Source organism: Alligator mississippiensis, chromosome 6, assembly GCF_030867095.1.
Source record: "Alligator mississippiensis isolate rAllMis1 chromosome 6, rAllMis1, whole genome shotgun sequence".
Lineage (NCBI taxonomy): Eukaryota > Metazoa > Chordata > Crocodylia > Alligatoridae > Alligator > Alligator mississippiensis.
This window is the reverse complement of record NC_081829.1, coordinates 13,793,446-13,799,779: the sequence shown is the minus strand read 5'-3', so window position 1 is coordinate 13,799,779 and position 6,334 is coordinate 13,793,446.

Sequence of the window (6,334 nt, the reverse complement as noted above, 5' to 3'; positions counted from 1 at the left end):
CACTGTCCAGCTAGGTGCTGGTGCTGGCAGGCATGGCCCTCGAGGAGCTTGCTGGCCAGGGGAGCAGTGCCACTTGGTGTCCCACCACAGCAATAGGTATGAATGCCAGCATGAGGGCCAGGGGAAAAAAAGGGCAAACACCGGACATGAACTTTTGTCTTCCCTGAAAACTAAGCCTGATGCTGGCTGATGTTGTGCTGTCATGTGAGCCCTGGGGGAGGGTGTTATCATTGCTGCATGCCACATACTCTGGCACATCTTGTCCCCTCGGGGCCCAGGTGTACAAGGTCTGGGTCTCTGCCTTTCCAATGGACTGCAACTTAGAGGGGGCTTGCGGGGAAAGAGAGTCCTTCATGGCCAAAGAGGTGTCTTTTTCAGTCTCTCTCACCCACCCAAGTGAGGTCTCAGCAAGGGCTATAAGGGCTGGTGGAGCCCCCACAAGGGGACAGCATCCCTGTCCCTGCTGCACCAAGCTCTCTGGCACAAGTACTCAGTTGAATACTCACAGGGAGCCTGTGCAAGGCCCACACCAGCACGTTCACAGCTAGCCCTCCATGCTGGCAGTGCAGACAACTGCCAGGAGTTGAAGGGGACTTATAGGAGCAACTGTTGTGGAGCTCATGATCTACGCCCCTGTGGGGATAATTCCCAGCAGGCCTGCCCACACCCCCCCACCCAGGCCAGGTGCCTGGCCCAACTGCCCCACTTGTCCAGACTCAAGGAGCTGACTCAGCCAGACCTGCTGAAGCAAAAGTTCCTGCAAGTTCGACCTGTGTTGGAGGCAGCGGGGTGAAATGATTGTCTCCCCCCTGCTGCTGAACCACCTCATAAAATGAAGAGCCCTTGACATCTGTGCTGTTGAGTCAGCCCTGACCTTGGACCCTCAGTAGATGCTGCTACCCGCCGCAGGGCAGTGCTTTGTGTTGGCGGAGGATGTCTCAGCATCAAAAGCGGGAACTCGCCTCTGACTCATCCCTTCAGTCATTCTTATGGCCTCATTGCTTAAGGGTAGCACAGCGACTTCGTGTCTATGAAAGTGCCAGGGAGCAAGGGGAGCTGAACACCACTTGCAGCTGACGCATGCACAATGGCTCCCAGCCTTGGGCAAACCCAGTGGTGTCAGCTGAGAGCTGGGCACAGGGAGTTGTTCCTGACTTGGACCAGGTCACTTCCTGGCTCACTGTGGGACCTCAGGCAAGTCATTAGCTGCCTGTACGTCAGACTTACCATCCAAGCACAGGGTCAATACAACTGTGGGAGTGTTTAGGAGCCCTGCTCCAGATCTGGGTGCACAAGTGGATCTGGGCAAGGAATAATCACATATGCTGGGACAGGGCCACATTAGTTGGTCTACATAACTCTCCCTGGGTCCAGAAATTTGGCAGCAGAGGGGGAGCTGGGGGAGGGGAAGAATTAAATGTTGCCACAAGTACCTTGCCACCAAATTTATGACCCTGTGGGGAGACCTGTGGGCTGGAAGTTGAGCACTTCTGTGCTAAGTAACTAGTCATAGACTAGCACAGAGGTAACTCAACCTTTTTGGCTCACAGACTGGATGGGCAGTGATCTGGCTGGTGGGCTGGATCTGGCAGGGGCAGGGAAGGCAGGCTGACCCCAATCCAGCTGTGTGGGCAGCAGGGGCCATGCAGAGCTTGTGAATTTGGCAGCAGGGCAGGGGTGGCAGTATTCACTGTGACTCTTTCCCCCCATGGGGCACCCTGCAGGCTGGATGCCATGGCTCAGTGGGCCAGATTCGAACATCCCTGGTTTAGTGCTCCTCTTCAGCAAAATGACCCAAACGCTTTACAAAGCAGCCTCATTTGTCTCACTGCAGAGCTCAGATGCAGCACAGAGCAGAGGCAGTCCTGGAGTCACTAGCTAGTATAAACTTTACAATAGAGCTTCATGCTTAGACTTCAGGGAAGTAGGTAGTCCTGCTTTACAAGTGACGAGGAGGGGCTAAACAGCAGAGCTGGGAACAGAGCCCAGGAGCATGAGTCCCAGTCATCAGCCCCAAGACCTGCCACAAGGAAAAAGGGGACCAAGGCTTTGACCATGCCTCTATTTTACGTGCTTACGCAGCCCCCATCATGATGCTATCTGTACCTCACAATCTTTAGTGGGGTTGTCTTCAGGCACTTCCCAAATAGGGCAGTGCTGCCTTTATCTCCATTTTACAGATGGAAACTGAGGCACTGAGCGGTGAGGTGACTCACCCACAGCCACAAAGGAACGGAGTGGCTAAGCAAGGAAATAAACTCAGCTCTCCAAGTCCTAAGGTAATTTCCACTCCTTGCGACCACCTTGATATTCAGGGGCTTGGCCACCACCTCTGGGAGCTGGCAAAGATGATGGCTGCCTCGCCATCAAGCCTCCTCTGGTTCACCGCTGAGTCTTCTCTGCCTCACTACCCAGCCATGTCCTAAATCCTAGAAATGCCCCTTCTGCTAGTCATAAGTCACCTGTGTTGTGCCAGCTGGTGGCAGCAGCCAGGATGGAAGGGAGCTGGGTTTCGTGGAGGCCACACACAGCAGCGAGGTAGGTAGCTAGGGCAGTCTTGAGGCCAAATGCAGCATGCTGCTGGAGCCAAGTGCGGCATGTCTGAAAGAGAAAAGGTGCCAGAGGGATCTGTCTTCGCTGCCTCACAAACCAAGGAGCCTGGAATAAGGCAGAACACAGGCCTCCAAGGGCACCTGAGGCAGTGCTTGCCAAAATGCTCGTGTGTGCAGATGCAAGGCACAGCGGCATCCATGCAGGGAAAAGCACAGCCACTGACTGTCCCTCACCCCCTCCCAGCCCCCTTCCCCCGGGCATGTGTGGTTCCCTGCCTTCTGCTGGGGACTGCTCAAGCATCAGCTCCAAACTGACCTTTGTGTCTTCCACAGGGCCGGGGAGAAGCTGGAACCAGTGTTTCACAGCACTTCCTTTCACCGCCTGAGCACAAAGACCTGCTGTGGCAGGGTCTGGAGGGCTCCTCTGCCAAGCATGTGGCCAACAGTTACGTGATTACTTATGCATCACCAGGCCTGTTTCAGGAAAACATCTTCCTTTATTCTACCCCCACCCTCCTCCCCAATCCCTTGGCAGGAACTAATTGCTCAGGGCTCTGGCACAAACACAGGTGGAGCTTGCCATCTAGTGGCCACAATTAAAGGGAGCTTGTCCATGAGCCGCAGCATGCAGGAGCTAACCAAGCTGCCCGGGTCCTTCCTGCCCTTTCACCCATCTGGTAGGTACCTTGCACCCAGAATAAAGCTGGGTCATTTACTTTAGTCCCTAGGCTTACACCTTCTGTTACTACTACAGGAATGAACATCAGGTAGCAATTATTATTATTAATCACTGTGTTTAGCACAGAATCATATAAGGACAAACCAAGATCATGGCCCCATGAGAGCAGGCACGTACAAATGCCAAGGAGCAGACAGAATCTGTCCCAGAGAGTCGCACACAGAGAAAAAGAGAGCAGCTGAAGTGTAGGGAAGAGGGAAGCAGTAGTGACAGCATTTATGATCCAGAGAGTTTGCAGCATACATTTTTGATCAAATCATCCCTCCTTAAAGTGCATTGTTCAGCACTGAGATGCCTTCAGTAAAAATAGAAATCTCAGCCATTTAAGGGGTAGGAACAACCAGGGGCATCTCAGATGACCTGCCACAAAATAGATCTAAGGAACAGGACAGCCTAGAAAAGCAGTTCCTAAGCGACTGGCAGCAATACAACCTTCCATCCGCAGCATTTGACCTTCCACTGCATTTGACAACATAGGAAAAAAATCTAGCTGAGCATGTGAAACAACAGGAAGAAAAAGGAGATAAATTTATAGTGAGTTCAATCCTGTGTTGCCTTCAAATACAGGCACTTTGATAGACTGATGAAAAGAAAACAGAGCTTTTGGAACAGTCTCTTTCACCTCTACAAAATGTTTTCTCATACAGCCATGCTCTTTTCCATTTGCCAGTCAAGCTCCACGTCTCTTCCCTCCCTCAGATGGCAGCGGGATTTCTCCAGTGATGGTAACACACCACCATCCTGAGCTCTTATATTACTTTAATATTGGTAATGTGGTGGGGCCTGGAGGGCACAACCAAGATTGGAACTCCTTGGTGCTAAATGTTAGTTCAAACAAGTGATAAGGGACAGTCACAGCTCTGCATTGCTCAGTCTAAACCAGTTGTGGCTGATCTGCCACAAATTAAGCCCTGCACCCTCTCCGAGTGCTAGCAATGATCCCCACCCCCTTGAAGCCAGTGAATTTGCCCTGAATTTGCCATATAAATTGGCAAAAAGCACTGAATTTGCCTTATAAATTGTGGGGCCAGGGAAGGGTTAACTTCTCAGCAGTGACACTTCTTCTTGAAACAGCAACCTGTCCCCACACTCCACTCCTGCTCCATGTAGCTGGAGGCTCAAGCCCCACAGCATACACTCTAGCACCAATCTTTACTGAATGCTTCGGGCTCATGTGCCACACACGCTACCTGTAGCATGTGCTGCAGGCTGTTTGTTCACCTGGGTCTAAACTGAGCAGACAGGCAAAAGACATCAAGGGAAAGAGAGGCACAGAGAGGATGCCAAAACCCAGCTATTTTGGCTCCCTGAGCAGTACTACATGTCCTGTGCCATACAGCTTCTCCGGAGAGCTGCCCTGTCCTCACACACAATACTGCAAGGCATTGTTCTTGGCCAAGGGCTCCAAGCACTACCGCTGTACAAATTAGAAGTCATGGGAATGGTCCTTGATGAAACGGTAAGGATGTCTGCCTCATGCCAGTGAATACAGATCTATTGGAAAGTGAACCTGTCTCTCACCTTGGTGTCTGCTGGTGCTGGGGCGGAACATATCCAGCAATTAGTGCAGAGGTGGGCAAGATGCGGCCCGCGGGCCACACACGGCCCACCAGGCCATCCTATCCAGCCCACGGGGCCCCTAAAAAATTTAGAAAATTTATATTTATCTGCCCCTGGCTGCCTGTCATGCAGCCCTCGACGGCTTGCCAAAACTCAGTAAGCAGCCCTCCACCCAAAATAATTGCCCACCCCTGAAATAGTGACATAACCAGCAAACACTGGTTTGTCTTGTATTGCATATGCTGAAGGAAATTGACAAAAACCCGGAGCTGCTTATGAATGCAAATGAAATCTCCCAGCCCTCTTGATGGACTCAGTGATCTAAGCTGAGCAATACTCAGTAGCAGCCTAAAAGCAACAAGACAGTGTGTCCTGGCCTCTGCAACCCACTAGTAGCTGTATCCAGTGGAGAAGAAATCATCTGCTAGAAACTTTGGCTACTGGAAACAGATCACTCTTTTCCTAGCAAAGTGCCCACAGAAGGGTCTCGCTCGCTGGCAGCACATCCCTGCACTGCAGATGCAAGCACCTTCAAAGGAGGCAACACCCATTTCCTAAGCAGCTTCCTGCTTCAGTGCAGGATGATCCTGCCCAAGGTGTTCACATGGACTGCCTGGGCATGAGGAGTGAGGCCTGCAGCAAGGTTACTCATTATACACAGTGGGTACAAAGTACCACCTGGCTTGTATGCATAGCACGTCACACCTATTTCACACTGGCATAAAAGAGGACAAAATGCAGGGCACTGAGGATAATGGAGAAGGATCTGTTTGCATGAGCCCCTTCCACAGGCCACAGAAAGTGACTGGCTCTGATGTTAAAAGTACTACTATGCAGCATTCACTTGTTTTTTTTCTTCTGAATATTCCCCCACTGCTATAGCCTCAGGGCAGGATCCACACGCACCAGTTATGATTTGATTCCTGTCACCTGTGTGTGGGAGGAGAAGGAAGCTGCGTGTTCCTTTGCTTTCAACACTGGCAGAAATAGGACCAAGATCTTCTCAAGGACAAGTGCCTGCTACCCACACACACTGAAGATGTTGTAAGAGCAGGCTAAGGCCAACATTCAAACAAAAAAAGAGCAAAGCCCTTTCCATGGGCATCATTCCCTGGCACGCACAGCTACACACACAGTCTGCTCTTCTGAATGGGGCTGTGGTCAAAGATCCTGCAGAACCAGGACCCATGTGCATCCCTACCCTCTTCTCCTTCTGCCCACACACTCCCAACTGTTCTTCCCATTTCCCAGGCTTAGTCTCATGCTGCCTTCTGTAATTCCCCTTGCAGCTTCCCAACTATGGCACCACACACCTGTAAGCAGCACTTTTCATTGCTGGAGCTCATAGCAAAGGGAAAGCAAGCATCAGCCTCATTTCCTCTGATGGGGGCACATGGCAAGTTGCTTGAGGCCACATGGCCATGCAGGGGGCAGGGGCAGTAATAGAGCCCAGGACACTAATCTGAGCAGCCCATGTGAAGAA